Source organism: Macrobrachium rosenbergii, chromosome 39 (genome assembly GCF_040412425.1).
Source record: "Macrobrachium rosenbergii isolate ZJJX-2024 chromosome 39, ASM4041242v1, whole genome shotgun sequence".
NCBI classification, from domain to species: domain Eukaryota; kingdom Metazoa; phylum Arthropoda; class Malacostraca; order Decapoda; family Palaemonidae; genus Macrobrachium; species Macrobrachium rosenbergii.
In genome coordinates, this window is record NC_089779.1 from 1,487,501 (window position 1) to 1,505,000 (window position 17,500).

At 40.8% G+C, this 17,500-nt stretch overlaps 1 protein-coding gene across 8 annotated transcripts in view; it reads left to right on the plus strand.

Moving 5' to 3' along the window:
• LOC136825629 (uncharacterized) overlaps positions 1 to 17,500 on the plus strand; it is a 690,903-nt gene that overhangs the window by 560,229 nt on the left and 113,174 nt on the right. The window contains exon 1 of one of the 8 annotated variants that reach the window (XM_067082239.1): positions 3,240 to 4,584. The exons of the other annotated variants lie outside the window; for them this stretch is intronic. The gene's annotated coding sequence lies outside the window, so the exon portion shown is untranslated. Of the gene's footprint in view, positions 1 to 3,239; positions 4,585 to 17,500 lie in introns of those variants that run through there. 8 annotated transcript variants of the gene reach the window in all.

A 17,500-nucleotide genomic window follows, 5' to 3' on the forward strand; every position in this document is an offset into this window, starting at 1 on the left:
AATACAAACAAACTCAATACGCTATGAAAAAAAAAAAAGTGTCGCCTCAACCCCGTCAGTCTACATTGCTAAAGCCTGATCAGTGCTTATGTACGGACTGGGGGAACAATAGCTTTAGTATTTGCTACTGAACCATTTTGTTTTGTTGCGTTTTGCCTGGTTTCTGTCTATGAATTGTTTATTGATCTAGAATTTGATACCATGAACAAGTATAAAACAATGTCAGACAGTATTCAGCGTTTAAACCCGCATAATCAACATTTAAAATAAGTCAATATACATGTATAGACTCAGTGGTCTTACTTGTATTTAGCGGTGAACAGTCTGTTGTCGAAGTTTGGCTCAGTCATTCGAAAACACTGAGTAATAGCCTTCGAGTGTCTTTTGTTTAAAACTAAGAAATGAAAATATTAGTCTGACACTCAGGTGTAATGTCAGCTTGTTTCTGAAACCCAGCTCGTAGCCTGTGTAATGCTTCGCGTTTGGAAATGAGTTGAGCTTAGCAAATGTTATCTGGTGTTATTACCATTATGATTATAGTATTGCGTCGGTGAAGGAGGTAGTGGTGGTGTTTTTGTCAATATTCATATTATTGTCATTATTATTATCATTGTAAATCCTTGAATGCTAATGCAAATAAGGCAAATATATCGAATGGTAAAAGCAGTATTCTTAGTTATTTTGTATAAGTTAAGTATACTTTAGATTAACCAGACCACTGAGCTGATTAACAGCTCTCCTAGAGAGGGCTGGCCCGAAGGATTAGACTTATTTGACGTGGCTAAGAACCAGTTGGTTACCTAGCAACGGGACCTACAGCTTATTGTGGAATCCGAACCACATTATACCGGGAAATGAATAAATTTCAAAGAAGTGAAAGTTAAAATTGTATAAAATTTAAGATTAAGTTGAAACAACATCGCAAAATATAAAAATACACGCAGAGTAAAAGTAAGAAGCAAAGGTTAAAATAACATACACCTTAAGACTAAGTTGAAATTACATACAAAATAAAAAGGACCAACCATGAGATATGTTAAGAGGAGACCTGCAAGGAAACGGGGGTTGATGTGGGGACGTCTCAAGAGAGAGAGAGAGAGAGAGAGACTCTGCTTGTTTAAGAGGGAACCAGCTGCTTAATGAATAATGACTCGGTAATTGCCAAAAGTTGTCGGTTAGATGCCCTGCCTAAAATCTCAAAGTCCTTGCATTGGATTTCGTATTTGCATTCCTTGGCGTGTTCTCTGATGTTAGAGAACTCAGGAGATGAAAGTTTGATGACTGCTGTAACTGGCCGCATTATGGCTGTCAATCCGGACCTTGAGTAATCTTAGTGTGAAATCGATATAGATTCCGCGGTCACACCGAAGACAAGCAAATTTATAAACCACACCAGAGGTCATCACTGGATGCAAACGGCCTTTAAAATTGAACAAGCGGCCTACAGTTAAAGAGTTTGTTGGGATAATGTTAACTTTTAAAGATGGAAAATGACTAGATGTAAGTTTATTGAGGTCTTTGAAAAGTGCATTGCAATGAATGAATGGCAAACTGGCATGTATATATATATATATATATATATATATATATATATATATATATATATATATATATATATATATATATATATATATATACTGTATATACTGTATATTAAGAGAAAGAGAGAGAGTAATAAAATGTTACTCAAGGGCAGCCGAGTCACTATCGATGTGGTATGTGCGTGCGCGCAGATCAAGACTGTTAATCTTTGATATTGAACATTTGACATTACCTCGAAGAACGTCAGTACTGAATTTTCACCCGGAAAAGGGTTCCCCTTTTTTTTTTTTTACCGTTTTCCGTGTAATTGTTGATATTCATTTTTCCTGTAATAAAAGTGGATGTATGGCTGCTGATATAATAACTAATTTGCAGCAGTAATAATAATAAGAGTTGCAGTAGTTGTGCTTTTTGCTTTTGTTTTGCATACACGCACCTGTATGATGACTTTGTGTTTTCTTTAAGATCTTCAAACTACTAGACAGAATACTAGTTAGGAGCTTGTCAGGTAATTTCAGCATACTAACGACTATTTAAGTAATTGTAATGCTCATGACAAAAACTGCTGGTGTAATTTAACGCATCAGAATGACTCTATGGTGAAAAGGCGTAACATTTATAATTCTGATAAATGCGTGTTATTATGAACGAGCGAACGATTCAGTCGAGCACTAATGCTTACTGTGTGCGGACAGTGTAATTGCTTCCTCACTGTCGAACAATTGTTTTTGCCCCTCTTCCAAACGAATGACCGTCACATTAATTGAAATTGCCCTCTGATAACTTGCATCCAGGTCTTAACAGTCTCCCTTCATTGTGTGATCACAGGTGTCAATGGTAAAGATTTGCCGTGTACGTCTGAGTCAGCTCTTCGTCCTTTATATAATTGTTTGCTATCTCCTCTGGTCCTTGAAGCACCGCAGTTCCTTCCTGTCTCGATATGGTGTGCAGAATGAGAAGCGTCGTTCTTCCATTCCCGGCTGTACGAATGCATAGGCGTGAATTGAAGGGATTTGATTCTGGTCGTTTTGTATAATATGTAGGCTAAATGTCAGTCCTACTTTAGGGAATTTGGGGATGACGAAGATTTGGCAATTATAGACAAAAATAAATATATATTTTTCAAGTTCTTTGAGTGTTTTCTGTTTTGCACCTCGTAAGATATATTTTAAAAGAGTTGACTTAATTAAAGAGCAACCTTCGTCTTATTTTTCTGCCGATTGACACATGTGCAAGGTGTCTTCGTGGCGTTCTAAAGATCTTGTCTGTAAGCATTGACTATGGCATACCCACCAACGTGTCAGGGGCATAGCAGCTTCTCCCAGAGTGTTGGACGTTAGTCGAAACGTTATCGGGTCATGAGTGTTATGCGTTGCTGTCCACGAATGAGTAATGCCATGTGCAGCCAGCCCTTTTCAGGGTAAGGATCTTGGCACGTCAGAGTCAAGGGGCCTTGGATGGTTTCGAGGAGAGATGAATGTTTCGGTGGGATGTTGGGTTAGTGAGGGCGCCTATGGGAGGGGTAAGGTAGTACGGGAGGTCGTTGAAGGCGGCGGTTGGTTCGTCGGTTTTGAAGGGGAATAGAGGACTTGGGAAGGAAGGAGGCTGAGGAGGTGGGGGAGGAGTCCCCGTGGGAGACGGGAGGTGGTGGTGAGGGGTAGGAGGCGGCACTAAACGAATCCACGGGGTCGGCCCACGCTCATTCCTCGCGGGACTCCGAGCCTGAGTGAACGCGCACGGCGTACGTCCAGAGCGTACACATGGTCGATCAGTATTTGAGACGTGCACGCACAGACACACCACATAGCCCGTCGCTATAACTCATGGTGACAGTTGCATAGAATTGCGGTGTCTCCCGTTTGCGTTGCTTTAGCTTACTGAAATGGAGGAAAGTGGGCTCCTGGAAGATAAGTAATCTTTAGCAGCAAGTAATGTGCAGGTGGATCTTATTCTTCGAGTCTTTTCAGACAGTCACGAATCATTTATGTGGAGTAAGTGGTGAAGTGAACTGCAAATAAAGGGATAGGTGAAAAAGGAATAAAAAAAAGTTATGTTAATCGTAAATAGAAAAGGCGACGCTTGCTAGCTCGTGCAAGAGTGCCAGGCGATTGGCACTGAAGTTTTGAATGAATACGACGCCCAAGCGACTGGATCAAAGAGAGAACGAAATGACACTTAGTGAATCATCCACGTGAGGTGTTTTGGAGGAGGAGGAGGAGGAGGAGTATACTCCAAGGGATATACCATTCAACAACAGCAGAGCCTCAACCGTCCTAAAAATAGCTCCATTCTCAACCTGGGTTTCAGATCTAGTGTCCCGAGTAATCCTGGTGTGAGTGTGTGTATTTGTCGCTGTCAGCGTGCACGTTATCGGGTGTGTGTTCGTTAAAGCCAGACCTCCATACACAAGTCTCCAACGTCATTCTTGAACTAAGGAAGAGAAGAAGCCCTTCAGGTGAGGGTGAGACTGCATGTGACGGGGGTTTAGATGTTCCGTCACACAGGTGTTAGTCGGGAGGGAAGGAAGAAGAACAACAACTCGGGGTCTTCAGTTCCAAACAGGAGTGCCTCGTGTGGACTCTGCCTACCCTCCCTGACCATTTAGTAACCTCTGGAATCGCGTGTCGCAATGCCACAGTTGTTTATCTCACTGCATCGAACCGTTATATGACGAGTGATCTTTTTAGTTTAATCGACAAAATCTAAAAATCACCGGCCCGCTTCAACTTTGCTTCCTGTTACCCTTAGACTGGGAAATTTTCTAGTGATCTTCAGAAGTGTTAGTTAGAAAAACGCAGAACTTTAAGCTTATTCAAGTTGTTAATCTGTACTGAGACCATTTGTTCGAAACCCAAGTTTTGCAAGTGAATCATTTGCGACACGAGTGTTACTATAAAAGTGAAGCTCATGTATCTGGAATTACGTAACAGAAAGTGACGTTGTGGAATTGTGTATGTGGTAGTGAAGTGTAACTTGTGAGATCTCTCAATTTGGATTATATAACTTGCCGTTTGAATCGCCGGAGGGTGAACAATTTACCAGGTAACTAATGTATATGTATTTGAATGAATGTTCGATACTTTTGGCTGCATTGTTACGTCGATATTCTTGCGACCAATAATCTCTGCTGACTGAAAGAAACTTGCGTGGTGGTGAGGGCTGATGGACAAGAATGTTACCGGTGGAAAAAAAGAGGTTGTAGATGTGCGTGTGAATGAGCAAGCATAATGTTTTAGGGGCATGCATGCATGCATGTATCCTTTCGCGGGATTTTGGAGCATGGCATGCGACGCACTGTCATGCGTAAAGATTCATGATACTGAGCGCAGTTTGACAACGGTTTTTACGAGCAATAATTCTCCACATGTTTAGTGTTTCGTAGGGACTACAACGGACGGAAGCATTATGTTGGAAGGGATCAAATAACATGTGGAAATGGGATAACTGCAAGCGATACAAGATAGTGTGTGGGTGCGTTTACCTCATGATCGATATGAATGGATTAGGAACTGAAGAACTGAACTCAGTGTATTGTAGTGAGGTCATGGGGCGGGAAGGTAAGGTTGGGGGGGGGAGAGGGGGAACTCTAGAGGGTCGCTGGAATGGGAGGAGGAGGAGGTTTGGCACGAAGGCTCTCTCTCTCTCTCTCTCTCTCTCTCTCTCTCTCTCTCTCTCTCTCTCTCTCTCTCTCTCTCTCTCTCTCTCATGTTTGGAGTAGATGAAGGTTACGATACGTTGGTATCAAGAAAACCAGAAGTACTAATAGTATTAATGCGATTAATGGAATACGGACTGTTTGATTGCAAACTTGTGATAGTTATTTTTTCGCGAGTATTATGTGAAGAATATTAATAATCACTATAATAGCATTTGCGTATCTGGAAGATGGCATTATTTTATTATTATTATTATTATTATTATTATTATTATTATTATTATTATTATTATTATTATAGTAGCTGCTATATATATATCGCTAAAGATTTATATATATTACTTGTGGCCGTCTGACAATCTCCTTAGCGAAAGCAACTTTCATAACACATCTCCGAAACGGCGACAGTTGGAGACAGTGCAATAATTCTTGAAGATTTCCGAGTCTCTGGGAGGCTCCAGAGTCTTTCAAGGGCACGATACCGGTAGAACCGGAACTTGAAAGAAATAGATTCCCGGTTGACCGAAGGGACGGTGTGCAAGGTGGTTTGGCTGGCTCGCGAAATTACTGAGATCGATACGGCCTATTTATATGCAGTGTGAGTTGGTTCTCACGAGGTTGAAAAGTTAACAGTATAGGTTGCCAGTAGAGTTTATATATATATGTGTATATATAATGTATATACGAGTGTATATGTGGGGGGTGGGTTTGCGTATTATGTTGGGGAGAGAGGAGGGGGCCGCAATTTGCTATACTGGTTCAAGCCAGGAGTTCGTTTTGGGGTGTATCCTATAGACCGAGTATAGATGAACTTTGAAACAGAAGATGGGATGGAGGTGGTCCAATTATGTGACTGAAATCTGATTGGATTTGAGGCTTAGTTCTCATGGCTTTCCTATGGTAATTTTTTGGTAGATGCAAAGTCTCTCTCTCTCTCTCTCTCTCTCTCTCTCTCTCTCTCTCTCTCTCTCTCTCTCTCTCTCTCTCTCTCTCTCTCTCTCTCTACTTCCTTCGGAAAATGCTGCAACCTGCGTACCTTACGGAGAGCGAGGGGAAAAACAAATGCTAAAAGCTTTTCATTTTTATGACGTCTTTGAAAATATGAATATTGCATTTTCATTTTCTGGTGAAGCGGTGTGGTACCGAAGCTAAGGACGATTATTATATTTGGTATGAATTTTGTGTTTTTTCGCTTTCGAAGTGTTCCAGACATTTTCTGTTATATTTTACCACACGGCTGAAGACCAGTTTACTTTTGACTTGCCTGCGGTACAGTACATATATACTTTTGTGTGTTCGTTAAGTATAGGTTTTTGGAATTTCTGCCATTTTTTTCCTTATCCCAGGACCGTAGCCCATTGTATGTTCCACATTCGGCGTGACACTTCGTGACGACTTCTGGTCAGCCTGTAATGACGAGTTGTTCCACAACCTAGCCTGCGCTTCGTACCTCTTGATCGATCCTATCATCTTTACTGCTGCGTCTAACCTTCTAGATACTAACACCACGTTGTGTATAAATACCCATGGCTAACTTAAGTGATTACCATTGAAGTTCGGTGATTTTAAAAATGATTTGAAGTTTTATTACTGTAAGTCAATCTAAATTGCACATGAGAGAATAAAATATGAGTTTCATAAAAGTTCTATATATATATATATATACATATATATATGTATATATACATATATTTGTACATATATATATATATGTGTGTGTTTGTGTGTGTGTGTTCGTCTGCTCGGGCGCGCCATGAGCAGTGAAGGAATGAGTTACATAAGCATTTTGCTTTACCTACCTAATTCAAGTTGGCAGGCTTCCATGTGCGTTCATAGCAATCAGAACGGTGGCGCGAAACTGTCTTGTCGTCACTTTTGGCACTGGCGGAAGTAATTCTCGATATATTCGTGTTTATGAATGTGCCTTTGTAAGTGAATTTATTTTTTAACTGTGTTCTTTGACGTAAAAGATAAAGTACAAAGTAAGGACACGCCTTAGTGCTGGGGGGGTGCTTCAGCCAGTAAAATTGATGTGCCGGTATGCAGTGTTTGCACCATTTAAAGAACGTCAGTTCTCGTGAAGGAAATCACACACAGAGGTGGTACTTATTTACGTTTTCCTGTTTCGGGTCACACGTGCTGCTGCTTCCATGCAGGAACTGGGTGGGAGAAGAAGAATTAAAAATAGAAATAAAGACGTTATTGGAGGAGGAGGAGGAGGAAGAGGAGGAGGAGGAGGTCAAGAACACAAGTGGCCAAGATGACCCGTCGAGTTAGGGCAGGAATGTCAACTAACCACTTGTTTTTCCACAGCAACTCGTTGGGTCTGTATAGTTGCTGATGCTGATGCTGCGGCCCTGGTTGGTGGTGGAGTTGGTCCTGCTGCTGCCGATGCTACTGTTGCGAGCTGTGGCAAAGTAGTTTCCAGGCATGTCCACATCCTGGAAGCTTCCGAGGTGTTGATTGGGAGCTGGAATGCGACGATTTTCTCCTGAGGCGACTTTCATTTTGTGGATTTGTTTTTGTCATAGCTCTGCTTACTACTACTACTACTACTACTACTACTACTACTACTACTACTACTACTACTACTACTACTACTGCTGCTGCTGCTTCGGCAAAGACGACTACTGATAATAAGGTGGTTCCTACTGTCGTCTAGTAATGAAAGATGCTCCTTATTTTGCATTGACTACTGCTTTATTTTTATTTTGCAACAATGGAAGTCTTGCCGTCAGAGAAAGAGAGAGACCGTTAGTACTAGAAGTTGGCAGTCTGTCGCTTCCCTTTGGGGCGTAATACTAATATCTCTCTCTCTCTCTCTCTCTCTCTCTCTCTCTCTCTCTCTCTCTCTCTCTCTCTCTCTCTCTCTCTCTCAACTGCTTACATACAAGTATTATTTCTCTTAGTTCGAATCAGTGGGTGACGTGTGTTAAAATTTGCTCTGAAGTATTCGGTTGAGTAGAGTTCACCGGATTGAATGTCATTCTGCTAAGTCAGTGTGATATCTTTAATGGTGTTTGCGAGGCCAGCTACCGTATTTGCGAGTGATCCCATTCATAAGTCATGTGCGGAGTTGACCTTCGTGAGGTTTCATGAGGGAATAACCGGTTGTCCTCAGACGGATTATGTTCGGGCTTGAAATGTGTGAATGGCTGTCATGTTTGCATTTGGTAGAAAAAAAAAAAAGGGTGTGATTAGCCGTTATTCATATTATCGAGACAAAAAATCCAAATTTGGCAAGATATGAAAACTTATCTCAAGCTCCCGAAGACAGAATACCCACGCACGCACGAACACACTCAATCACTCGCACATAACTGATGATTTGTTATCTGGACTTGACACATATTTTGGTATTTTCTTCGGTCTAGTTACTATTTATGGTTATTTTGACCACCTTATCGAAGGCGTCGCAATATCATTCTGAAGTGATTTCTTTTTCGTAAAAAATGACATTGGTTTAAACATCTTCGGTATTTTGTTTCATTGATTTAAACGTCTTCAGTATTTTGTTTCATTGATTTAAACATCCTCAGTATTTTGCTTCTCCCAAAACATACTGTTAACGGCAGTGTTTCTTAATAATGCACCTTCAGATATAACGTTACTTTCAGTCGGCCAATCAAAACCAAGGGTATACATTTGGCAGACTTGTGATTAGTTGTAGTTTGAGATCCTTGGCTCCGGACCAAATAAAACGGAGACCAGTCTGGAATTCACCCCAGGACACAATGGTCATCTCTCTCTACCTCCTACCCTTCCTTCTCCTCCCTCTTATTCCTCCCTCCTCCTCCTCCTCCTCCTCCTCCTCCTCCTCCTCCTCCTCCTCCTCCTCCTCCTCCTCCTCCTCCATCCGTCCGTCCGTCCATTCCTACCCCGTCGGTCTGTCCGTACATTTTCGTAACCTCCTTCCTCCCTGTTAACACAAGGGAACGTATAGCCTTTTCTGCTCGGCCTCTTTTTATATCATTTGGCCTCCGTCCACATTTCCACCTTCAATTATTACAAGATATTTTTTACATACATTTTCCAACCCGGTAAAGTACAGGAAATTATGTTAGTGACGGAAGCCATTGCAAATTCCCCGGACGACAGCTATGATTGTTACTGGAATGGCCGTTTTTGGATTGAACCTTTATTCGTAGTTATTACTGTCAGAGAGAGAGAGAGAGAGAGAGAGAGAGAGAGAGAGAGAGAAGGGTACAGTGTAAAATCAAGTTTAGTTGCTGACTTTAAAATAAGAACGTTTTATCTTTATCTTACATTTCGAGGTTATAGTGAGAAATACCTACGTCATCATTTGAATAAAACTATTTTTTTCCTTTTCAGAATGGACATATGAATTTGTGTGCGTTCTATTTAGATTAGATAAAGGAGATTACTGTATAGTTTTTTAGTAAATATTTTCCTTGTTGCTAAACGTGTACGTAGCTTAGTTAATTTGAACCAATTAGTTAAATCTGTCAAGTTAAGGAGGGAGGATTTGATCTAAAGGAAACAGCATTATTATTATTATTATTATTATTATTATTATTATTATTATTATCATGTTGCTGCTGTTTTTTTTTTTATTATTAGCGCGCTGCTGGCCTAATATGCGTCATAAGGGTTGTTAAATCTTTGAAGACGAAAATATGTATATTCGGGAATTGAGGCTATCGCAACAGCCACCTGAAATTCGTTCTAAAAGGAAAAAGATGCAGTTAGACGATAGCGTGTGAAAGAACTGAAGATTTTTTTAGGTTTTTTTATGCGACGTTCGACGAGATGGACAACAATCCCGCCGTTGTAGATCTGAAGGTGAATGAAAAAAAAAAAAAAGTGCTTTAAAGAAAAGCAGATTATTGTAATTTGTTTAGGTGTGAACTGCTGTAGTGCATATATATATATATATATATATATATATATATATATATATATATATATATATATATATATATATATATATATATATATATATATATATATATATATATATATATCGAAACAGCGTCGGCTCTAGTAGCAAAAGCAAGTATTTCTGACGGAGGTAACAATAAGATACGAAAGTGTATCCGGCTTGGCAAACCTCCCAGTATTTACGTCCTGTTTAAACGTTTCAGGATGTACTGCCCGGTGTGAAGGCTGGAAACCACTCATATGACATCTAGAACGGACATCATAAATCAAGGGTAACCCAGTTTCGAAGATTGCCAGTCCGACGCTCAGTTAACCATGCCAGTCTCTGAAGATGTACCCAGTCTGAGGCTAAAATGACTTGTCAGTCAAAAGCGCCTCTGGAGAAAAGTGATTTCAGTAAGAGCGCCCTCGTAAATTCTTGCCACTGCACGGGATGTATTGCCGATACAGCCTCTTAGGAGACAGATGTAAGGTCATTGACTGTTGGAGCCGATGGTGCTTCTGCTGCTACGTCGACGACCAGCTCTAAACCTAGGCGCGCACATTCTTGCATGCGCGCGCCCAAGATGTCGAGGCGGCGCATAGTTATGTTACCGAGACCCCAGACCAGAACTGGGCTATGGCCTTTTCTTTCTCGTTTCGAGTTATTTCCCTCTCTCCACTTTTCGCTGAAGAGCTGCCCGACATGTAGGACTTGTGGCTAGTGTCAAATTTTATGTATTTTTCTTTTATTTTAAAACAAGTTTAACTCTTCGGTGATTCCGGAATCTTTAGAGATGGTGTACTCACAAATGTGTATGTGGTCATTTGCAAATGGCCATAGACACATTGATTATTGTTAGATAGACGCAGTCCTTGCAGCCTTTAATGCTCTTCAAAACTGGCCATTTTTATTTGTTTGGTTGCCTGTGAAAAACAGCACTTTGTGCAAGAATCAGGAATACATGTACAAGTGTACAGTTGCGCGCACTTGTTATCGGAGAAGATACAACTGCTTTTGAAGCTGAGAAAGCTCACCTTCTTTCTAATCATGGATTACTTTATGAGTATTGGTTAATTGCAATACATTCAGCTCTCACGCTCCAAGCTCAAGTAAATTAGAATTTGTATTCTTCGATATAGTGGGTTATTTTGATAGTTTAATTTTTAGTATTCATTACATCAGTGTGAATATTATAGTAGAATGTACGTACGACGCTCAAGAAAGCAATTTCAGTATTGTATGTATGTAAAAGTAATTATAAAGAGAGAGAGAGAGAGAGAGAGAGAGAGAGAGAGAGAGAGATTTGCTCTTTTTTGGCGACGTAATTATTCTTTTGCAAAATTATAGTGTTTTGAAAAGGAACTATGTCACCGCAGGAAATCACTCCGGCCAATGTCTTCGGGCATATCTATGTATTTTAGCTTAAAATGTAGTCAGTAATAACAAAGTCGACAGTAGTATAGTAGTATTAACAATTATAAATATAAAATAATCGGCGTAAAAATTCCATTGCTGGAATGATGATGATAATCTAGAAATTTGTGAACATTTTTAGACCGTAATGCAATTTAGCAACTGCTCTATAAAAACTTAATTAAAGTTGTAGTTATAGGCAATCTTTGATTAGCTTTGCCTTGCCTTACGAGGACTGAAAGCTCTCGTCTCCACGAACGTAAAATGGAGTGAATGGAGTGTCTGTGAGAGTGAACGTTTGAGTTACCTTATGAAATGTGACTAGTGAATGGAGTGTCTGTGAGAGTGAATATTTGGGTTACCCTAGGCCTCTTTTCCTTTCCATAAGGCCTATTTTGATGGGGTTAAATGACCAAATGTGGCCACCCATCCTCTAAACCCCTTTCTCTCTCTCTCTCTCTCTCTCTCTCTCTCTCTCTCTCTCTCTCTCTCTCTCTCTCTCTCTCTCTCTCTCTCGTTTGTTATGGGGACTGTTTTGTATGATGTCTGTCCCACAGTCTAGGTCCCATCCCCTGGAAAAGTACGGTACTCTCGTTCTCCATTTTTGCTTTCCACTCTCTCTCTCTCTCTCTCTCTCTCTCTCTCTCTCTCTCTCTCTCTCTCTCTCTCTCTCTCTCTCTCTCTCGTCGGGGTCGCGCCCATATCTTACCTGGTGGTCTGGTCACCCGGGACAAAAATCACACAACATTAATGAGAGGGTTAAGACTGGCGAGATTAATGGAAGCAGGCTCTCATGCTCATCACGTAAAGAGCATAATGCCAGGTAATTTTGGTTTAGGAGTAACCGTCGGGAAACGAAAAGGGAAGAGGAGGAAGGAGAACTGGCAGAAAAATAAGAGCGGAAGAGTTTACCCTAAGGCCCGGGTCCAAATTGTGATGGGTACGGAGTCAAGCAGTCTGGGTCTGGGCCTTTTTCTGAGTCAGATTCTTCTCTCTCTCTCTCTCTCTCTCTCTCTCTCTCTCTCTCTCTCTCTCTCTCTCTCTCTCTATATATATATATATATATATATATATATATATATATATATATATATGTGTGTGTGTAAGGTAGGGATATTGTTATTGTACTTCAGTAAAAGCTGTCTGTCATGAGTACACTATACTCTTGTCTCTATCAAATGCTTCATGATTTTTCTGGCTTTTTTTCCATCATGAAGCTTTTACGAGTATTGATGGAGTTCTGATGGGAGTATGTGAAGAATGTGCCAGAAGCAACAACCAGGTTCCGTGTGAAGTCCAAAGGTCGTATATCATGGGAGGTCAGAAGTGAAGGTACTCTTTTTCTCATGAATCTCTCCTTTTTTTTAATAAGATGATTTTTTATCTTGTAGGTTTTGAAAGAAATCCGTGTTTCCAGCTTGGTACACCCTACAGATTCTGGATTCTTTATTAGTCAATTTTTTTTTATGAATGAAAATCGACGTCTTATAATTGACAAGAATTTGTCCGAGTCTCTTGACTCACCCCCAGGAACGCCACTGACGTCAGATCTGTCTCGAGCGTGGTGAAGAGGTTGAAAAAAGGGGGGTGGGATAGTTCAGGAAGTTGATTTTCCCGACTGGTGGTCTCGGTAATAATGAAAGATGATCTGGGATATTTTTCCTTTCATTATTTCATGCTATCCTCCCGTCTTCATTGGGCTGCTGCTGCTGCTTTGATTGAAGGAAATGTGAAGTGGAGGAGATGAGGTCACCATGAGTCAGACGTTGAAATAGAAGTTGAAGCAAAGCAGGTGAGGCTGCGCCTTAATGAGTGTCTGGCATCTGAATGGCGCGATATTTATTTCCTCTTTCATGTCCGTGGTAGAGAATCATGATTAAAAAAGCTTAGCGTTGATCACCAGAGCTACACAAACACACACACACATTCATACAGAAGAGTATATTAGCCTATCAAGGTGTGAACGCTTCCAGTTGAAATACCATGGCATCATTACTTGATGTCGTCAGAAAAAAGATGTTGTAAATTAAGCAAACGATATTCCTGGCAATCAGATAGATTGTTATTAGTTTTAATGTCACCCTGTGCGTGTGCGTTTGGAAACTGACCGTTTTCATTTGTGAGATATAACGTCACTGTAAAATTCGAAAGCATTGGCCTTTGCGTTATTCTTCACTGTGAGAGATTCTCTTCTATGCCGCAATTGGAATGATCCAGATCGTTCGTATATATCTCTATTCTTACGTTGTTAGCTTTATAAGCTATAGGTTGGTATCTAGAGTTAACTTACATTCGTATTCAACACGAAGCGAATCTCCGTTGAACTGATGTGTAACAGTCCTCATGGGCTTGGCACAGGAGAAATATGCATGCATACATAATGCCTCTATCCATCGTCAATTGCTAGCCTTGCACACGTCTTCGGAGTAGAAAAAGAAACCGCGTGTCCCGCTCCGTTTGGCATGAAACATTGAAGAAGATAATATGTATCAGTCTACAGGTGCCCTTGGCATGGTAGCGCCCCATGAAGGGCATCGGCACCACGCCCTTTGCAACGACACACGACATCACTGAATCCTGTCATGTGCCCTCTCGGACATCGGAGTCTCAGTCTTTGAACCCTGGTGTGGAGCAGGCCTAAAACGGAATGTTCCCCGTGAGTCTCGATTCGCTTCTGCTTTGTCCAGGAGTTGCTCTTCCCGTCTTGGTTAATTGATTGTACCCTTGAGCTTGTTTTTCTTAGAATCTTCAGCTTTGCTACTTTGTACAGCTGTAATGCCAAGACTGCGAGTACCGTGCTAGGTTCTTTTTGCAAGCAAGTTTGGGAATAACTTGGTCCATACGCTTCTGAACATCTATGGCGACCTGTTTGAGTGGTCAAGGCCAGTTGACATTTTTACAAATGCCAGACCTCTCTCTCTCTCTCTCTCTCTCTCTCTCTCTCTCTCTCTCTCTCTCTCTCTTAAACTGAATAGAATGAGCCGACTTTATTGCAGTGCATCACTTAAATAATCGGACTTTATACAACAGAAGCATGAAAGTTAACAGTCGTAGCCACTTTATGAAACGATTTGAAACTGAACGAGTTCAAATACCTTCGGCAATTTTGGTGTTCGTCGCGAACTCTCCCAACGTGAGACAAAGGGGAGAGAGAGAGAGAGAGAGAGAGAGAGAGAGAGAGAGAGAGAGAGAGAGAGATTCCGAAGAATGGTCTGGCCAGAAACGGTTAGAAATGCACGGTGTAGTGAACTTGTTTGTGCCTAGATTTATCCAAAAATCTCTATTTTGCCCCGATGCGGAATGCGGACGGTTTGCAGGAATCGGTGTGTGGAAAATGAGGTCATTCCGGAGATATTATCCCCTTTTCCGTCTTTGCTGCGATTCTCTTTTCTTTGTTTATATATACCAACATTTGTGTGTATGTGTATGTGTGTATATATATATATATATATATATATATATATATATATATATATATATATATATATATATATATATATATATCACAGTTTATTTCATTAAATATCCATTTTTCCCTTCAAGGTGGTGGCCCCTGTTCTTGGCAAGTTTTTTTTTTTTTTTTTTTTTTCCTCTCGAGATGAGGATGTCAGACCCCCCCCCCCCTCTGCCCCACGGACATTCGAGGGGTTTTAATTGCCGACAGCGTCTAGTATTTCAGGTGGTCACTCACCCAAATGCAGATCAGTCACAGCTTTGCTCATTTCACCGCTTAGATGACGACTGTTAAGATTTTCCCGCTGAATGGTCATTTTGACACTTTTAAAAAACACTGAGCCCCTGCAGCAGGTGAGCGAACCAGTTGTATAATTAAAGAATTTTCGGACGATATGTGGATGCATCTCTGTATTTCTTGCTCGTAAAATCGAAGATCCCATCAAGTTTGTGGATGCCTCGATATGCAGACGGCATCTGACTAAATCTGAGACGTTAATCTTTTGGGTAATCAGGCCAGGAAACCGACCCTAAGAGCCGTCGAGAGGCGGATACCTCGGCCAAAGTGACGAAGGAATGTAGCTCTGCTTTCCAAAGCTCCTCCCGAGAGACGAGCTCGCCCTCAGACGGCCCTTTTGTAACTGACCCTGGAAGCTTGAACGTGTGATGCTTGTGTTTGGAGAGAGAGAGAGAGAGAGAGAGAGAGAGAGAGAGAGAGAGAGAGAGAGAGAGAGAGAGAGAGAGAGAGATGAAAATCTTTAGCTTGTATTTGGAGAGAGAGAGAGAGATAAAAATCTTTAGCTTGTATTTAGAGAGAGAGAGAGAGAGAGAGAGAATGAAAATCTTTAGCTTGTATTTGGAGAGAGAGAGAGAGAGAGAGAGAGAGAGAGAGAGAGAGAAATAAGTATACCTTAGTTTAACCAGACCACTGAGCTGATTAACAGCTCTCCTAGAGAGGGCTGGGCCGAAGGATTAGATTTATTTCACGTGGCTAAGAACCAGTTGGTTACCTAGCAACGGGACCTGCAGCTTATTGTGGAATACGAACCACATTATAGCGAGAAATGAATTTCTGTCACCAGAAATAAATTCCCCTAATCCTTCACTGGTCGGTCGGAGAATCGAACGCGGGGCCAGCAGAGTGCTAGGTGAGAACGGTACCCACCCGTCCAATGAAGAACATGAGAGAGAGAGAGAGAGAGAGAGAGAGAGAGAGAGAGAGAGAGAGAGAGTCTTTAGCTTGTATTTGGTGAAAGAGATTCAGGATGGTGTGGAAAGTAATAATTCTCCTCAACAGATTATGTATCTCTCTGTAATTGCGACATAAACACATACTTTCCCTCATAACGTAATAGAATTTCTTCCAACGAGTTGACCTAATTGGATATTCATACATGACTTTCACTTTTTAATATATTGAACTTCCTGTGTGACCCTTGGATTCACCAATATGCCCTTGTGGTTTCAAAAAATACATGTACATTAATAATAATAACAATAATAATAATAATAATAATAATGTAAGACAGGGAAGTTAATTGAGTAGTGGGTTAAGTGAAATGAGACTTGAGAAATATGTACGTTTCAAGTTGTAACCGTTGGAAAGCATTGTTGCAGATTGGATGATTTGGAAGAGAAAGGTATTCTGATTGTACAGTAGCGTTCACATTATAAAATATAAAGTGCTATTAATAGAAGGAATTATTTCCCTAAATAGAAAGAGCAGGAATAATTGGATGACGAAGTTACAAATTTCACTTACAGTTCTGGGATCATTGTATGCAGTCAGCTGAAATAAGTAAGGGATAAAAAGGTTCCGTTGAAATCCAGGAAAACTTGGATTTGCAAAGGCAGAAGAAAATATGGATGAGAAAAAAAAAGTGAGAGTGATTCCATTCTTGTGCTTTTGTGCATAAGGTTTCCTTGCCCTCAGCACAGAGCAGCCATTCCTTTACGAGCAGCGGCGTACTTTTTCTTAAAATTTTGTGGCTTTGCATGTTTTATTTTTTACTTCTTGGTTAGAGAGAGCTAGAGGGTGGCACACGGAGGCCAATTCTCAACAACTTTTACGCGGAGCATCTGAAAAGATACGGCGAATCAAGTTAAGTGTGGAAGTGTAAACTGAAAGTTTTGAGCACTTGAGTTTGATTACGGGACGCCACATAAAAAAAAATATGTAGCATATATCGGCAAGTTACCGAAACTGTGTTTCGAATTCAGGGCCTGTGAAGCAGGTTCTAAAAAGTCTCATAAGAATATATTGCTTAAACAGTTGCAGTCACTGGTCTGTGTAAGAAAGTAGACACGGCACAGTGGTCGCACACGATTAGCCTGTTTGACAGATTGTAAAACTACGAGGACAACTAGTTTGTGCAGTCAGTCTTACAAAGTCCTTCACTGATCTCTTTCCCATTATCGTTGGTATGATAAGTTATATTCCCGTTTGTTTCTCTCGTAAGAGTTTGCATACAGAATAGACATCTGTAACTGAGTAGGATATTGATTTATTGGAATTTGGCTGAGGCGCAGAACCACGGAACCTCTTTTTGTAC